The sequence below is a fragment of the Bidens hawaiensis genome, unplaced genomic scaffold, assembly GCF_021521415.1.
Source record: "Bidens hawaiensis isolate Kalapana, Puna unplaced genomic scaffold, B.hawaiensis_p1.1 tig00022895_1, whole genome shotgun sequence".
In the NCBI taxonomy this organism is placed as follows: Eukaryota; Viridiplantae; Streptophyta; class Magnoliopsida; order Asterales; family Asteraceae; genus Bidens; species Bidens hawaiensis.
In genome coordinates this window covers 34,147-54,229 of record NW_027493581.1, presented here as the reverse complement: position 1 = coordinate 54,229, position 20,083 = coordinate 34,147, and positions in this window count along the sequence as shown.

Below are 20,083 nucleotides of genomic sequence, written 5' to 3'. Positions count from 1 at the left end.
CGTTTGCTCGACCCTGATGTTATACGTGGATGTATATATATATATATATATATATATATATATATATATATTGTTATGTATATAGGGACGTTATTGAATGGATGTTTACATATACATTTGTATATGTATGTATGAGGATGTTTAAGTTCGATAATGATGATTAGTTGGATGTACCCTTTTACTTTTAGAAAACTATTGGTATGGCTATCATGATTTTACTACTGATATCTTTTACTTAAAATTTGAACTCACTCAGCTCAAGCTGACTTTGTGTGCATGTTAGTGTAAGTTTCAGGATTTGGAAGAGGATGCCTTATCGCTTGGATGTGCACGGAGCTACTTGGATGGTGAAGGGCATACTGGAAGGAAGAATTGTTTATGAATATTTATTTCAAGGAAACTTATAAAAGTTATACTGATTTTGGTTCTTGGGCAAAATTCCCGGGTTTCGGGAACTTATTTCATTTTTCATGTTTTCCGCAAAATGTATACTCTGATACGTTTGTTTTAATGGAAGAAACGGTTTTAAGTTTATTAAATTTTACGAGTGTTTGAATGATTACCAACTGTGGGGTTCCCGGGGTTCGGGGCCTTACAGCATCGCCAAGGGCCGCCTTAGTATTTTTTCTCCTTCGCGCGACTCAAAGAAGTATGCTTAAGATTCTTCACATGACGCGAAGTTGCGGCGTGGAAGTTACGCAACGGTGACACGTTACCTGGCACGTGTCATGCCACGTGGCATAGCTAAGGCTGACTCGACAACCCTACATCAACTTCGTGCGGCGCGAAGGTTCCTTTGCACGACACGAAGATGCTCAATTTCAAGTATAAATAAGGAGGAATTCTGGACTTCACAAATCCTCCAAAATTTCTGATCTCTCTCTAAAATTTTCTTATATAATTCTAGTACTATTGCCGAATAGTTGTAACGGTATATCTCCGATCGAAAGGAACTTATAACACGAATCCAAAAGCTCTACCTTAACAAGGTAAGACATTGTGCCATCATGTAAAGTTTCATGTCTCGTGATTATCATCATAATTATGGGTTTATGCTAATATAGATATACTACATTGTGCTTAATCTAGGTGCTTAACATCAAAAGGCTTGTTAAACATAAACTTCTAAGGTGAGACATTCGAGTTTTTGCACAACTCACATTTGCGTGAGACAACTGATTTTCCAATGTTGTCATGATTTTTTTTTAAATCCATTAAACTCATGACAGATAGTCTAAATATTTTCAAAGAATTTAAACTACATTACAATGATTAAGTCTCTATAGACTTACGGGATGGTTACTATTGGTATTGTGGGGTTTTGTATACAAGGCTTGCCTACGGGGCTATTACACGTTACTTATTGGACAAGTGTTAGCCAATAAGTAATATGACCACAGTCACAAATACGGTCGAGTGACAAGTACCTTTCAGTAATTTGTAAGTAGGCGGATGTAAAAACATCTTAATGTTGTAACTGTAAAATGTGTCATTTATAAATGAATGTACTTGCCAGTATTTCCTGCTGATCAAATATTTTTAAACATGTTTTAGGGGACTTGTTAGAAACAAAGGAATGATGCCTGCGGGCTTCCAGGTTAAATAAGTGCCTTGTCACCGGAATAAAGAAACGTGTTTTGTAAATTAGGGTTTATCCCTATAAAACTTATGTTTGTATAAAAATGGGTTTTTAATCCCAGTTTATGAAATAAGAATTATGGTGTTTTATAACTCTGATCACTTTTCTTAACTACGGTTCTGATGAAATATTCCACTGCAAATTAATTTAATAAACATCGATACCAACACTAAATGTTCACGGCTCCCCTTCAGGGGTATAGGGGTCATGGGCTGTGATACAAATACAACTAATTAGATATCAGTAAGTGGGTGTCGAACATAGAGAGTTTGTGGAGTATGTGTTAATCAAGTAGCTTAGCAATTAAACTAATATAAAGTAAATGACAAAAAGTAATCTTCAAGTTGATTTTGATTTAATTTTATGAACTAAAACAAACTAGCAAATAAGTTGTAAACAATAGATTAAGCAAGTATTCCCTAGAAGTTCGGGTTATTACGCAACGCTTTTGTTAAAGTTCATTGGATAAACCATAATATCCCGGTTTTGTGTATATGCAATTGTTTGTGATTAATCAAGAACCAAGTACTCGGATTCCTAGAACGCGAGGTTGTTACTTGGTAATCAATCAATATGTTTAACCCTAATTCGTTCCACTAAATCTCAATGACACAAGAACATATAGATTGACATTAGGTTTAAACGATATGGACAAGTTACAAACGATCACATAAACATCATGATTATACTAAGATAAAAAAATTAGACAATCAATCCAAGTTCAAGAACAATTATCAAATAATGTCTTATAAATAACCTTACATCCAAGAGAAATCAAAAAGAACTAGCCACTCATGGTTTTGTTGATCATCATCTGTTGGTGCATAATGTCAGTAGTTCATAGTCTAGTGTCTGTAATCGAGTCTGTAATGTTAATTATGTTTTATATATGTCTTAAGCAAAGTTGTTAACAAGTTCGCCTAGGCGAACTTGTTAGTCAAGCGAAGTTATGGACAACTTCGCCTGAACATGCCAGGCGAAGTTGTCGTGTATAAATAGTCCTAGGTTACGGCTGTTTGGATGAATTAGTTGTTCGTGTTAGTTTGTTCGAGTTGTTACGAGAGCTGTAACGTGTGTCTGTAATAGTGATATCGTATCACGTGTTTGAGTTATTATATAACGTGTGTTCGTTTCGTGTGTTCGTGTGATTCGTGTTCTATACTCGTAACGATCTACGCAGGGATTCCGCACCTGAGTAGATCGAGATATCTCGTGCGATCCATCCAGGGAACCTACAATTGGTATCAGAGCTGCTATCATCATAACACAGCTGCTATCTCAGTAACTAACAATCCCGTGAAGCACAGTAAGACTAAACATATTGACATACGTCATCATTTTATACGGGATTGTGCTGAGAAGAAACTGATTGTGCTTGAAAAGGTGGATACGCTTGATAATTTCGCTGATTTATATACTAAAGCGTTTGACAAAACAAGATTTCAAAACCTTATTGAGCTGAATGGGATGATCAATCCCGAGTAACCATGCTTTTTATGTTCGTTTAAAAAAAAAAAAAAAAAAAAAAAAAAAAAAAAAACGTCACTGTCGCTTAGAATTATGTCGGTTGCCTCAGTTTGAAGGACATGTCTTAGGATATGTTTGGTCCTCATTTCTACTTGTAGAATATACGGATAGCCATTAACCAGATGACTGAAAGTGACCGGGGCGGTTTATGATGTGTTTTCATTCTTTCGCTTAAAATTAGTCGATCATACTTAGTTAGAAGAACACATACTAGTATGTGGTCGGTCCAGCTGATCCATTGGATCTTCGGGATAGCCTTTTACCTGAAGACTTTGTTTTGGTTGGGGCGATTGATGTTAAAATTTTTCTTTTTGGGAAATGAAATTATTTTTCAAGTCTACTACTTCGTAAGAAGTTACTTTACTATGTTTAACAGAAAATTGATCCAACCTTGGAAAATGATAGATATACTGCTTTTGTGTGCTTAACTAGTGAAGTTATTAGGCTTAAAAGGCTTTAGAACAGTCATTGTATGTCATGGTAGCTTTTTGTGGTGCGTAAAAGTAGATGTGATACAAACTAAATCTACTCGATTTTACGTGGAAACTCCTTAAGAGTTTTGCATGTCTTCATATATATCTTTCCAAATGATAGGCAGAAAAGCGATTACCCAGTCATACACGAGCCCATAAATGTTCTGATTCCCGTAAAGATAGTGTGTGAAGAAACTGCAGTGATCCAGATTCGGGACTTGCAGTTGTTTCCTACTATGAAGTCTATGTATATGTTTATCGTAAAAAAAAAAAAAAAAAAAAAAAAAAAAAAAAAAAAAACTTATGAGTTATTGAAACATTCTAGAGCTGACAATGTCAAGACTTCTCAATCATGGAGTAAGAAAGAGAACGGGAAGCAGATGAAGAGTACTTACAAACTTAATCAGACAATATGGGTCGAAGTCAATTCGGGGTGACTTGGGAAAAGCCAAATACGCTTTGAGAATAGATAGGGGGCATCATAATCTCTGAGTTGTTGCCCACTTAAATTTTGAGGCATAATTGAACCTAACTCGTATCACAGAAATGATGAAAACCATTTTAAGTTATTTACCTGCCTACAACCTGTTTCTTTATGTCATAATACAGCTAAACACGGATCTATGTGACAGTCACGTAATTAGTATGATTCCTGTTCGGATCTTTTCTAAAACGTAGTAGTCCCTTGTAAAGACTGAAATTTGATCCCTTAAACTTTAATTGTTAAAAGTTTTCTTTTTATGTAGTTGTATGCTTTTATATCTGGTTACTTGGACTTGATCGTGTCATTTAATTCTCAAAGGGAAGTTTTAAAAGTTAATTGAAAAATGTTCAAATTATAAGGTTTGATTTTGTAAATATAGGCGAAGTTGTTAAACAGGCGAACTTGTGAATAACTTCGCCTAGGCGAAGTTAACCGTAACTTCGCCTGTATAACAGCGCCCCTATATCAGGATTTTCAAAGGTCATTCGTTCATTATTCTCAAATATCAGCGAACTTATACTCTCCGATTTACCTGCGAACTTAGCGATCTTACCTGTCGATTCATCTTTGTTATCTTTCTTCTATTTCAATCAGTATTCAAGGTGTGTTTGGGTTCTTATATCTGATAATCGATGTTCATGTTGTTAATCCTAGGTTGTTTCGACAACCGGTTAATGACCTCGGACGATCGATCCTTAAACCCGATTTCAAAACTTGTCTTCACGTGGTCATGTACAACCTGGTCGTCTAGTTATCCTTAAAATCTTGTGTTTAAGAGTCCTAAATCTTCACATTAACCAGAAACATCAAGTTTTCGAAAGTTTGAAACGACCTTACTGTCGCCGATTCAGATTCAGGCGAACTTAGGGTTTGGGCGAAATTATCCGTAACTTCGCCTGAGGCTTAACTTCGCCTGAGGCGATGTTGTGGTGAGGCGAAGTTATCATTAACTTCGCCTGGACCTTTTTACTTATTAGTTATTAGACGAACTTAAAGATGAAGCGAAGTTGTTCCCAACTTCGCCCCACCTTTAACTTCGCCTATACAGATTTTATCACAACTTCGCTCATGGTAACAAGCGAACTTGTGTTATGCCTTAACGTTTATCTAACTTGGTTCGTTTGTTGCAGATATGGCTGCTGTTGCTGGTGCTGGAGGTGCTGGTGACGATGACGGGGGAGATAACCAGAGACAATTCTTCCCTGGGCACAACATGTACATTACCTGAGACCCAGATGCGAGTGGTGTGGAGGATTACCGCGAGATTATTACATTCCTCCTTCGCTCGCGGATATTCCACGCGATCACAACTACTCTGCCGATATCCTTACCCAATATTGAGGATTTTTGGCAGACGGTGGAATACGATTGCCGCGTTGAGCCCCCGGTTATGCGAGCAACCGTCAACAATCAAGAAGTTCAGTTCTCGTCTGAACAAATTCGGGTGGCTTTACGTTTGGAGAGGAGACTAGGGATGACCCTACAGAGTTTGTTGCTCCGTTCCGCGATGGAGCATTTCTACGAATGGGCTATTCTGGTCCATTGGGCGATACACAACGGAGGAAGGGTTTCCTACTTGATCAGTGGCGCTTCCTCATGCACGTAATGATTGTCTGCATGTCTGGGAGGAAGGCGGGCACTGATGGTATGGGTGCGACCATGCAGTCAGCAATGACTGCTCTGACTTATAACAAACGTTATAGCTTTAGTCAGATGGTCTTTTATGAGATCGATAGACAGAGGAGAGCGATGGCTCGTGAAAGGTTCATCATGTATCCAAGATTCATTCAGATGATCTTGAATCATGTTGCTCCCACGTTGCCTCAACGACGTCCAATAAGATACGTGGAGAGTGTGAGCAAACGTATCTTCGCTTAATGCCGAACATCCAGCGCGAGGAGCAAGCCTGAACTGCGTCCAAGGCATACTCCACTCTTTGGGTACTTAATAAACCCGGGGTATGTGCCAGCTCGTGGGGATGAGTTCAGAGACCCGGCACCACAACAGGCAGGAGCATCTCAAGCTATACGTGCTGCTCCTGTTGTGTCACCGGAGGAGGAAGTGGACCTTGATGCAGAATTCGGAGGTCAAGGATTCTTCGATATGGATCGGGTGGATCCAGAGGAGAACGTTCAGATCCCAGTTGACCGTGTCTCGACTGTGCGTGTTACTAGAGCAGCTACGACGGTGGCTGACTCAGATCTTGATGATGTTATGGATGAGGCGAGAAGGATGTTGGTGACTCAAGAGAGGACGTTTGGGAAGAGAAAGAGGACAGATGATGATAGTGAGTCAGAAGAAGAAGAGAATATTCACAAGTTGATTAGATGTTCAAGACGGGAAAGGACAGGTGCAGGTATGGGAGCTGGAGAGACTTCAAGAGTTGTACGTTTCGCTCCGCCCGCACTGTCAGGTATGTCGATTGTTCCTACATCACTACAGGTCACAAGTTTAAGCGCCACCGATGTACCCGTGGTGGCTACAACATCATCTGTTGGCCTCCCGTCTATCACACTCCAGCTGACGACTCCAGATATCGTATCGTTGCCGCCTCCAACGCTTACTCCGTCGGAGGTTGTTGCACAATTTGTTGAGTCGACAGTCGTTGCAACTGCAGGGTTGTCGGTCACGATACCACCTGCGGTTATGTCCACAGCTGCTTCTGATGTCCCGGTTTCGATGCACTCACGATTTATCGCATATGAGGTTCGATTTCGATGCAACCCTATCAGACTCGGAAAGAATAGCCGCACTGGAACGGGTCGTGGCAGAGCAGTCAAGGGTGAATCTTATCCAGACCCAGGCTATTCAGCGCCTAGTAGCAGAAAATCAACTACAGTCGTCCCTCCTGGTTGAACATGGGAAAATTATAGATGCTATGAAGGAGTTCTTGGCATCTCAGAGGGAGATGAGCTGTAAATGCGACGAGCTCAGGACAAAGAAGAGGAATGACAGAGACGATGATCCCAATGCATCGAAAGGTGCAGGTGGTGAGTTGCCAAGAACTACTCAAGCTCTTGGGACTACCACAGCTCAGGGGGAGTCTGCAAGCGCAGCTGGCGGTTCTGGTGGTGATGAGGTGGTGATGGTTGATGACGAGGAGATGGGAGATGATGTGATCGATGCCTTGAAGGAATTAGATGATGATATGTTGGATGATGAGTTTATGTGTGAAGATGATGTTCTACCAATTGAGGAGATTGAAAAGATTGGTGCTGAAATAGTGATTGAAGATGATGTTGAAGAGGGTGAAGTAGTTGAGGAGAATGTTGAACACGAGATCCCTGAAGTTGAAAAGTCAAATGTATGTCAAGACACAGCAGGTGATGATACAGAATGGGAGGAGCAGCCTAGATGGAAGGAAGGCTATGCTCATTGGTTTATCAAAACTAAGAAGCCTGCTGTTCCAACCATGTTCAAGAAAAGTTATAATATCAAAGGCTATGCTGAATCAAAGAAAGGAATTATCTGTTGGCTATATGATGAACAGTTAAAAGTGTTCGTGGTGAAAAGATATGATGGGATCCAATACTTTAAGAGGACGTTGAGATCTCTCAATACATTGCCTGAATGTGAGGTGAAGGATTTGGCTAGATTGGGGTTGATTAATAGAAGTGACGACAACATGGCCAGAGTTATTGGGAAGATCGTGTGGAAAGAAAGTATTAAAGAAAAGAAGTTTGAGTTATTAAAGCCACAGAAGGGAAAGCTAGTGGAAGATAAAGAAAGGGGAATGAGAGCAGATGGCAAGCCTTGGATGGTAATGAAGTACAAACCGATTCGGTGTCTTAAAGATGTGCCGATGAAGACAATGCCCAAGGATATGTTGAAGAACCTTAAATGGTGGTATGTTGATTGCCAGACTGCTGAAGCCGTGATGGAAGACGAAGACGAACAAGAAGTGCTAAGAGTGTATGATCCGATGCATCTTGTTAATTTATCGAAAGCTGATCTGCAGGTGTTAAATGAAAAGAAGATATTTTATATTCCTTCTTGGAAAGACGAAGCGAGGAAATATCAGCGAGTAGTCACGGTATGTGTGAGAGAAGGAGTACATGCATGAAGACAAAGAGATTGAAGGTTACAAGACACGTGCTTGAAGATCAAGACATGAAGCTACTGCCAAGGGGGAGTCTGTTGGTGCATAATGTCAGTAGTTCATAGTCTAGTGTCTGTAATCGAGTCTGTAATGTTAATTATGTTTTATATATGTCTTAAGCGAAGTTGTTAACAAGTTCGCCTAGGCGAACTTGTTAGTCAAGCGAAGTTATGGACAACTTCGCCTGAACATGCCAGGCGAAGTTGTCGTGTATAAATAGTCCTAGGTTACGGCTGTTTGGTTGAATCAGTTGTTCGTGTTAGTTTGTTCGAGTTGTTACGAGAGCTGTAACGTGTGTCTGTAATAGTGATATCGTATCACGTGTTTGAGTTATTATATAACGTGTGTTCGTTTCGTGTGTTCGTGTGATTCGTGTTCTATACTTGTAACGATCTACGCAGGGATTCCGCACCTGAGTAGATCGAGATATCTCGTGCGATCCATCCAGGGAACCTACATCATCGCCTCAATTTTCTTCATCCTACGAATCAAAGACTCAAACATAATGAATACAACCCAATAATAATGTCTTTGTTCTCTCCAAATCGTTTCCAAGTAAACCCAATTGAAAGATAGCTGAAAAGACAAGAGAAAATGGCTTCATATATCATCCAACTTGGGAAGTTACGGGCCGGACCGTGGTCCACGGTCCAGTCCATGGTCCTAATACTCTCCACGGTACGTTATGTTCTGCCATTTTTGTTCCCGTTGGACCGTGGTCCATGGTGTGCACCGTGGGCCATGGTGGAGCTGGTTTCCTTTCCTTGTTTTCTTCGTATCTCTCACATTCCGACTCTGTTTTCTTCACCGTGTTTTACCATGCTCTTGTAATTCCGTCCTTTAGCTCCTCAAACCTGCAATCACACGAGTAACCATAGTCAACTAACTCCATGAAATTAACTTAATTACGCAAGTATATTCATGTCCTTTAATTCAATTAAATGTTTCCCTACGGGTCACTCGTCAACAATATTCATAATTCATTGTGAATATCAGATTAACGATAAGGAAGTATGCGTAAATGAGAATCGGGTTGATTTACCGAATTCAATAAGAATCGACGAACATAGAATATAAACGAAGCTTGAGAGATATATAAATATAATATATATATATATATATATATACACGCACACACATATATATATTATCTTTATAACAGAACCGAAAATTTTAAAATAAGTCGGGTTTTCGGGTTAGAAAAGTAACAAATATTACAGGATTCACAACTTTTAGAAATTTCGTCCCGAAATTAAAATAAAAATAAACTTTTAAAAGAAAACAACTACTACGTGGAGTTGTTTATGTGGAAACGTTATACGAGCCAAGATCTAGTCGCAAATCGATACGTAACTCATGTTCAATACATTAAATGAAGATCTTATTCAATACGTTAATGGAGGAATACATTAGCCATGGAGAGAATTCGGCATGGTAACGGTATATAAACATAAATATGGCGTAGATCTCTATGCAAACTAACTCTGTCGCACCGGTAAAGTACAAATACCTTTACATTTAACCTTGTTACACATCTTCATGAACAACCCAAACATTCCATATCTTTCACTTTGGTCTTCACTCTCTTGAAAACGTATATCCCAAAATATAACTCTTTGAAGCTCTTCAGCAACCAATACGCTTGGATCCGCTAATGTTTTGGGTATATGATTCCGAGTTCCAACCTTCGTTAATCAACACCGAACAATCACATTCTTCAATCAGATGACAAGACCCGTATATTCCTCAATCAGATCAACCCATTCAAAAATTATCCCCTTCAACAGAAGCAATCCACCGAATACTCATATCCAAAATTGTCAGGATCAAAGTCCCTCAAAAAGAAGTAAACAAACAGACACTCGTATCCCACATAGTCAGGTTTCAATCTTGAACAAATCAATCACCAATCAAAGAATAATTGCAGTCTCGAACCCGGTCAAACATAGCTTTGCAATCATGAATTACCACCCGAATTGCAGTAATTTTTCAAGAAATTCTTGCAAACGTAAGAAGATACCAATCGAATAACCTCTTTGAAAGTTTTATCTCCCCCATTTCTTGACAAATTAGGCAAGGTCTTGAAAAATTCTTCTAAAATCTACGATAATCGCATCTTTAACTTAATCGGGTACTCCCCCTCGGCCCATCGATATCGACGATATGCGTGAAAAGTCGACCGGAAAATATATCATCAAAATTTTCCAAAAGAGTATCCCACAAATTTAAAATATCCCCGAAATATTTCGTTTAAGAAAATTTTCCGAAAATACTTTTTTTTTAAGAATCTCATAAGTTATCCTGGTCTTCATTCGCTAGAACATTGTCACATTCGTCCAGCAACCATCCACATTCGTTACTCATGAACGAATATGTCTTATTCGTTAAACCCCATAATGAATGGCTTATACGTTAAACCACATTTGTTAACCTTTTAACGAATGTCTTCCATACGTTAATCACACTCACTTTCGTTTGAACAGTTGACGAATGATGTTTCATTCATTATGATCTTCACATTTGTTAAACACTGTAACGAAAGAGTTTAAACTAACGAATGAGTCGTTACTGTAGCACCTTCGCCGGAAAATACAGTTACATTCATCGGAAAAACGATTTCCATGGCCGGAAAACGCAAATCTTCATCTAAACATCAAATTAACATCCCAAAATTATCCAGAAGGTTCGGATTTTCATCCAGATCATGAATTTAGTATCAATTTCAGCTTAAACTCCATGAATCAACATCAAATTCATATGACACTGACCATGGCCGTCAAAGCTTCAACCATGGCAGATTCCACATTTCATCATAATTAACCTCCAAATTATCTCCGAACACTCGGATTTCATCCAGGAACACGAATTAACCATCAATTTTAAAAATCATTAGCTGAATCAATCCAAAATTGATGAAACAATACTTTAAGATGACGAACACGATGAACACGAATTCATACATATCACGAGCAACATCCGGCTCTAATACCAATTGTGGAAACGTTATACGAGCCAAGATCTAGTCGCAAATCGATAAGTAACTCATGTTCAATACATTAAATGAAGATCTTATTCAATACATTAATGGAGGAATACATTAGCCATAGAGAGAATTCGGCATGGTAACGGTATATAAACATTAATATGGCACAGATCTCTATGCAAACTAACTATGGAAGGCCTATTTATAGGCATGGACTCATTCGTGATATTGTAGTAACGAATGAGACCTCTCTTTCGTTAATAAGGTTAACGAATAATGCTTTCCATAGCCTATTCGCTAAACACCCTTAGCGAATGGGTATACCTTAACGGATGAGCTACCATTCGTTACACTGTAGTAACGAATGGTCTTTTACATTAACGTATAGCCTAGTCTTAACGAATGAGGCCTCATTCGCTAAACATGCTTAGCGATGAGCCTTTATACATTAAGTGTAAAGACTAAACTACCCCTAGCCTATTCGAACAGCTGCGGACACCAAATCCATGCACTTACCATACTACATTTGTCCCGTCTTTCAAATTCATTCCAGGTTCCAGCGGCGTATCCACCATGCCCTTAACCATTTTCAAATACATAATTAAATAAAAATAATAGCGTCGATCTTTGAATGACCTGAAAGATGCCACAAATGGGAATATGATAAGGACACTTATATATAGGATGTACCAGCGACGTATCCACCATGCCCTTATCATACTACATTTGTCCCGTCTTTTAAAATCATTCCAGGTTCCAAGCTATTACACAACGTACTTATTATGTCTTCCATACGATGACTTGGATAATTACGTATCGACCCATAATTACATTTATCATCGGATGGTCCACATAATCCGTCCCATTGTGTTGGTTTAAACTCTTATATGAAAACTTTTAAAACAAGAACAACAACTATAAGGATTGAAAATAACATAAAATATATAAACATATCCTTGAGGCCAAGGATGGGCGAAAATATTACGTCTAAATGAAATCATTTGAAATTTAAACGAGATAAACGATGTTATTGGAGTTTAAACGAAGTAAGCGTAACTTAGAATAATAATGAATGAAAACATCAAAGTCATGAACATCTTTGTAATTAAACGAAACATTGGAATCAAGAATAACAGAGTAAATAAATGTGGCATAAATACTAAACGATTACGTTTATGGGAAATTGGTTACAGACCACGAGATTAAAATAACAAAGTAAACCGATTCAAAATGCACTATGCTTGAAAATAGTTCACTAATTAACGAATAACCAAACTCGATATTAACTTCATAAACAACCTTCAAAAGAAATCGATACGTAAAATTATTTTGATAATATCCAAACATAATACATATAACAATGTATCTGTATGAAGAAGAAATAAAGGAAAATGAAAGATGGCTTGCGATGCCTGTCTTCTCGAAGATGGATTTTGTGGTATAAAGGTTATTATAGGGGCGGTAGTATGATTTCTTAACCTGATACTCGTTGGCGTTAGCAAAGAAAAGAAAAGAAATGATTCTTTGAGATTCGTTCGAGTTTGTGAAATATATCCTTAGCTAGTGCTAAAGCTTGGAGAACTTAGAAAAAAATTAGTGTAAAAGTTTTTATTTTTTTATTTTATTTTATTTTCTTATTTTTGGGTTGACGTTTTAGAAAAATAGATGTCGCTAGATAAAATAACTCGTTGATGATAATATAATAGCCTCACGGCTTAGAAATGTTTAAACAAAAATATTTTATTTTAAGGGTTTTATTGGAATAATAATAATAATAATAATAATAATAATAATAATGGTAATAAGAATAATTTTAATGGTAATAATAATAATAATATTAATAATATTAATAAAGGTATTGATAATAATAATAATAATAATAATAATAATAATAATGATAATAATAATAATATTAATAATAATAATGATGATGATGATGATGATGATAATGATGATGATGATAAAAATGAATCATTTGAATTGTCGTAAAGTTCTTTTGAAGAAAATCATCTTGCATATATTTCGTATAACAGAATATTTCTTGAATATATAAATATTTATATATTTATTAATTAACTATTTTAAAATAATCGAGATTTGAAATTTCAAGTAAAAGATGTTTATAAAAAGAGATGAGTGTGAAGAAGTACGCATGAAAAAATTATTTATTTAAAATTTAGTCATGGTAGATGAGTTTGAAAAGACTAGGTATTGACGTCGGAAATCAATAAAATTTTAAGACGACAAGGAACACGGGGTAGGTTATTGCATAGCGGTAACGTGTTAGGTTTGTCTAAGTATTGTGAGGTGCTCGGGTCACTATGATGATACCAACATATGGTTAGGATAAATGTTTGGGTAACCGGTCATGGGAACAAGTGGGTGGCGTTGGTATGCATAGTTACGTGGCAAGGATTGATGAGGTGGACGAAATTATCACAATTTGAAGCATTTCGACATCGCGGTAACGGAGTGCTGGAATCACACGTACACAATAAGGTGGGCTCTCGTGTAAATATTTTCGTTGGATTAGGTTTGAGTTAGACATAGCTTTGAGGTTTGAATGTATTGTTGTGGTTAGTGGAAATCATGGCCGGGATCACGGCGGTCGTTTACTAGATGCTCTAGGTTGTCGTTTTGTGGGTTGAGTTTCGAGAGCAGCGCCGAGGAGAACAAGAAGGCATGAAGTGTGAACAATTCACGTAAATATGAAATTCATAGCAAAATCAAAAGAAACGTTACATGAGAGATTCCTAAAATCGGAATCCATCTATACATATGTAAATAACTAAATAAATAAATAAGTACAATCGAATGAAACAAAATTTGAAATCGTAAACGAAGTGCTCATGAATCAGTATTGATCTCGTAAATTTTTGAATAGAAATATATCAAAATTTGAAATTAAAATACGAAATTAATACAAACCTAATATGAGTAATGAAATCGAATTGAAAATCGAGTGTTTATGTACCACCATAACTTTTCAAATTTTCAATTAAAACTAAAATAAACGAATCATATAAAGAAAACGAATTGAAAATCGACAATTCATGCATCACCATGACTTTTCGAATTTTCAATTTAAAACACACGAGAAAAAGAGTATTGAAAAATTGACTATTCATGTATCACCATGACCTTTCAAATTTTTCAAATTATAATAATAATTGAATTTATAAATTAAGAAAACAGGTTGAAATTCAACAATTTATGTACTAGCATGACTTAGAAATTTCAATGAATATAAACACAGAAAACGAATTGAAACTCGAGTATTCACATATCCCAATGACCTGTCAAAACCACAATATAAACGATTGAGTATTCGGAATCACACATTATATGAATCATCCTGATTTCTATGTTCAAATAAAAATAAAAATGTGTAATCAAATCGAACCGAAAGTTGGGTAATTTGTGTATCACCACAACTTGACAGACTTTCAGTTAAAACGTATAAATCAAAATGCATAATCAAATCGAACTAAAAGCTATTTATTCGTGTATCACCATGACTTGTCAGACTTTTAGTTAAAACACATTGTAAAACATTAAGGGTTGGAGTCACACGTCGCATGAACCACCATGACTTGTGTAACATCCTTATGAGTGCAACCATATTCTTTTCACAAAGAGAACATGGTCACGTTTGAAAGCATAAAGTTGCGATTCGTATGGCGTTGGTGTGGAACGATTTTTTCATGCCCTTTCCGAACTCTCCAGGTAAGTAACCAGGTCCGCGTCTGATTGGATTTGTGCGCATTGCTTATCCTTAGGTTTCATGAACCTCGGTGTCAAGAGTTCGGGAAACAAACACGTCCCCTTTACAGTTACTACGAACCCACGACATAGAATCATCTTTAAGAAGATGAAATACCGGAACACCGAATTTTAAAATAGCTTGAAATTGCTTTTGAGAAAACTTGTTCTAGGCCTAAGCCTTAGACTTGTGTGTGTGCACTTGTGTTCATGAGTCGTTAATGAAATCAGCAGTACAGTAATACAGTAATAGTAAGTGCGTTTAAAAAATCAAGTAAAGGCTCACATAATTATATCATGCAACCTAGACATTTAACAAATAAGCGACAGCTACCTAGAACACCATGTCTAATGTCCTATCTTAGAACTACGGCTCTGATACCAATCTGTAACACCCTGGCTAAAGCGGAAACGCCTGAGTGTGACGTACGGATTGCTTAAACACACGTGACACTATTTGGTGACCATAATAACATTATTTCATTTAAATCTTCATGTAACACAAGTTTATTAAATAATATAAGTTGTAACAAACGATAAGTTGTTCTTTGAATATCCTATTGGCATGCTATGTGTCTTCTAACTTTCATCCTCATATCTTTACACCTGTAACATATGTATAAAATAAAGTCAGCTATGAACATAGCTGGTGAGATACCCACAGTTTGATATAATACATAAAAATCATACAATTCATGGACAAGTGATAAACGAGAAAGAAAAGTCATTTCCAGTTGGTATCAACCAACGTACTCAGGTAATCATGCAAGTAAGGTCCTTTCCAGTTGGTAACAACCAACGTACTCGGATAATGAGGCCCTTTTCCACTCGATGCAAATGGACCAGAGTGCAAAGGGGGCATATGATCATCCTTATTGAGCCTACCACATGCAAGTAAATTCGAGCAAGTAATCAAGTAACACACAAGTCCATATAGTGAATTGTAGTTTGTAATCGAAATCGTAATACTTGAATTTGTAATAGATGCATATGCTACCCCAAAATATGGAAACGTTTAAAAAGGGGTTGTGAGAAACTCACCTCGAAATTGAAGATAACATTGCAATGAAAACTGAAAGCATGATAATGAAACCGAGCAACCGAAAGTACGTTTAAAGAATCCAAAACAATTGAACTTCTCGAGCTATAAATAAAATAAATACGAATATTTAAATACTAACTAATGGGATTATTAAAGTTAAAGAGGATAATTTAGTTTAAAGGGATTTGCATTATTTTAATGTATTTTATGTCATTGTTATGGTATCTATATTATAATATTATAATTGAGTTTCACGAAAACTTAACGAATATTATGACTTAATGTTTATATGAAAGTTACGATAAATACATGACACAGATTTTAGATGGGAAAAGTTTATCTTAAATTATGTTAACGAAGAAGAATTATAATATTGATGTTTATATTAAATATGGTTTCAGCAAATACAAGAATTTTAACGTTTATGGAAATGCCGGTTGTAACGGTTAAACTTTGTCCGAAATCAATATCATTAGTGTATTATAAAGATTTAACAAGATGGGTTTTATAGTTAACGAACTAAAGTTTAACGGTTTAAAAACTAATGAATTTAAGTTAACGGAATTTAAATTAACGGTTTTAATGGATTTATATTAACGGACTAATGTTAACAGTTTTAACGAACTATAGTAACGTAAAATCTTATTTTTGTGCATAAAAAAATTAGCGAAAAAAATAATAATATAATATTAATCGGGTTTTCAAAAAGCTTTAATGAAACCAAGAGTTGGTTTTTAGATGAGAAAAGATAATATATATTTTATAAAAATTTATTTAGTTTGAGAAATAATTTTATTTGATTTATCATGATTGTTAAACCATTTATTTGATTAATTTTAATAAATAGAATAATTAACAAGTAAAACTCAAAAAAATGAGGCAGACCCGGTTCAAACCCGGGTCCCTCTTCCCACACACACACCACTTAGCCAACTGAGCTATCCCTTTCAATTCGATTTAAAACCAAAAGCAATATATGTATATAATGTTACCAGATCATCTCCTTCCTCAAGAACCCTAGCTTTCTAAATCCATTAATTCGTTCCATGTTCGATAAATATTTGTTAGGGCTTTTGTTTAATGTATAAAGACGATCATAAAACATATGTTTGTTACCTGGATGTGTGCCGGAAAGTTGGTGAATGACGAGTTGGCCGGAAAACGATTGGAAATTTCATGATTATTGCTACTAAGTGTATTATAATGTTAATTGTGTTTGAGTATGAGATTATGTTTACTGGAGTGTACTATTTATACTATTAATCGGGTCAATTACGAGTTAATCTCACTAATTTGATTGCGTCTTATATTCCAGCGAACGTTATGGTGATTACGGGAATTGTGAGCCGTTATAATACAATTAATATATCTGTTATAGTATAATTTGGACGGTTATGGTCGATATAATCAAAATGGTCAAATGACAAGATTAGGGGGTATGGGGGTCATCGGACCATTTGCGGCTTCGCCGGCGGTGAACTCACTGGAAAGACGGGGGGTTAGGGACGGGCTGGTTGATTTATTTTAATTACATTATTTTAAGAAAGTTACACTTTCAGCCCTTGAGCTTTCAAGTTATTATATAGTAGAATATAAACTATAGCTTCATTATTACTCCCTAAACTTTGAAAAGTATTTGTATCAAAATTAAAGTTATAAATGTATTAAGAAGTTATAACTTGGATAGTGTTTGTATTATTCCCGAATAGTTTGAAATCTAATTAGCCTTTAAGGCTTTAAGCTTTAATCCCGGAACTTTGATAATTGAACAAAATCAATAATAAACAACCGAACAACATTCGTAATTCATTGTGAATATCAGATTAACGATAAGCAAGTATACGCGTAAATGAGAATCGGGTTGATTTACCGAGTTCAATAAGAATCGATGAACATAGAATATATTAAACAAAGCTTCAGATATATATAAATATATAATATATATATACACACACAGATATATATATATATATATCTTTATAAACAGAACCAAAAAATTTAAAATACGTCAGGTTTTTGGGTTTAAAAAGGTAACAAATGTTACACGAATGATTCCATTGCAACAAGTGGATATGTATTCACACTTGGAGGTGCTGCTGTATCGTGGAAATCGTCTAAGCTAACGGTTATAGCTAGATCCACAATGGAATCAGAATTTGTAGGTTCCTGGACGGATCGTACACGGGATATCGCTAACAACGCAGGTGCGGAATCCCTGCGCAGGTAGTTACGAGTGTAGAGATAGAATCACACGAGCAATAAATCAACCACGTTATATTGATAACCGAACACGTGACTCACGGTCACTATTACAGAAAATAACACGTAACACCAATATGAAACACACTGAAACAAACCCTAAACGACCAACCCTCAAACTGTTTCAGCGAAACAGTTTTATACACGACAACTTCGCCATTGGCGAAGTTGTCCATAACTTCGCTGATTCAACAAGTTCGCCATAGCGAACTTGTTGACAACTTCGCGTATTACAAAACAATCATAAACAAAACATAATTACATTACAGACTCGATTACAAATGCTAGACTATGAACTACTGACACACATGTACCAACAGACTCCCCCTTGGCAGTAGCTTCATATCTTGATCTTCAAATCTTGAGTCTTGTAATCTTCACCTCTACGCGTGCGCCCCTTCTCTCACACATACCGACACTACCCCTTGATATTTCCTAGCTTGATCCTTCCAAGCAGGAATGTAGAAGATCTTCTTCTCGTTGAGCACTTTCAAATCAGCCTGCGACAGATTAACAAGATGCATCGGGTCGTACACCCGAAGTACTTCTTGTTCATCCTCATCTTCCATTACCGCCTCAGCTGTCTCACAATCCACGTACCACCATTTTAAATCTTTTAGGACGTTCTTGGGCATAACTTTCATCGGTACTTCTTTCAAATGACGGACTGGTTTATACTTCATAACCATCCATGGTTTGCCGTCAGCCCTCATTCACGATCTTTGTCTTCTATCAACTTTCCTTTTTGAGGCTTTAGCAGTTCAAACTTTTTGTCTTTAATGGCTTCTTTCCATACGATCTTCTCAATGATTCTTGCCATATCATCATTGCTTCTATTGATCAGCCCCAATCTCGCTAAATCTTTCACCTCACATTCTGGTAAGGAATTCAGAGATCTCAACAATCTCTTAAAGTACTGAATGCCGTCGTACCGTTTGATCACAAATAGTTTCAGCTCTTTGTCGTACAACCAGCATATGATTCCCTTCTTTGACTCTGCATAGCCCTTTATATTATAAGTCTTTCTGAACATCGTTGGCACTGCAGGCTTCTTGGTTTTAACAAACCACTGAGCACAGCCTTCTTTCCAGTTCGGCTGCTCCTCCCATACTGTATCTTCTATCACGCTCTCATCCCCCAATTCTGATCTCTCAACAGCTGGAATCTCATGTTCCACTGAATCATCCACAATCTCACCTTCTTCTAATACATCTTCCACATTAATCTGTTCTCCCATCCTCTCAATCTCATCCATAGGCAACACGTCGTCATCATCCATCAACTCATCGTCCTCCTCCTCATCCAACTCCTTCAAAGCATCGATAACGTCTTCAACATCAGCGTCGTCATCCACAACTACAACCTCATCACCAGCTGCATTTGTAGACTCCCCCTCAGTTGTGGAAGCCCCAAGAGCCTGAGAGGTTCTTGGCAGCTCATCACCTGCACCGGAAGGTGCATTGGGATCATCGTCATGATCTTCTCGTCTTTTCGTTCTCAACTCATCGCCCCTACAAGTATTCTCCCCCTGAGATGCCAAGTAATCCTTGAAGGCATCTATTATTCTTCCATGTTCAACCAGGAGGGCAGCTTGTAGTCGATTGGATTCCACTAGGCGGTCAATAGTCTTTGACTGTTCAGTAACAATCCGCTCTAGCGAAAGAATCCTCTCGGTATCTGAAGTAGGCGTTGGAGTTGGCGGGACATCAGCAGAAGTGACCGCAGGTGGTACACTTGGTAACACTGCAGTAGAAGTGATTGTCGACTCCACAAATCGTGCAACTACCACCGGTGGATTAAGCGGTTGGGGTGGTA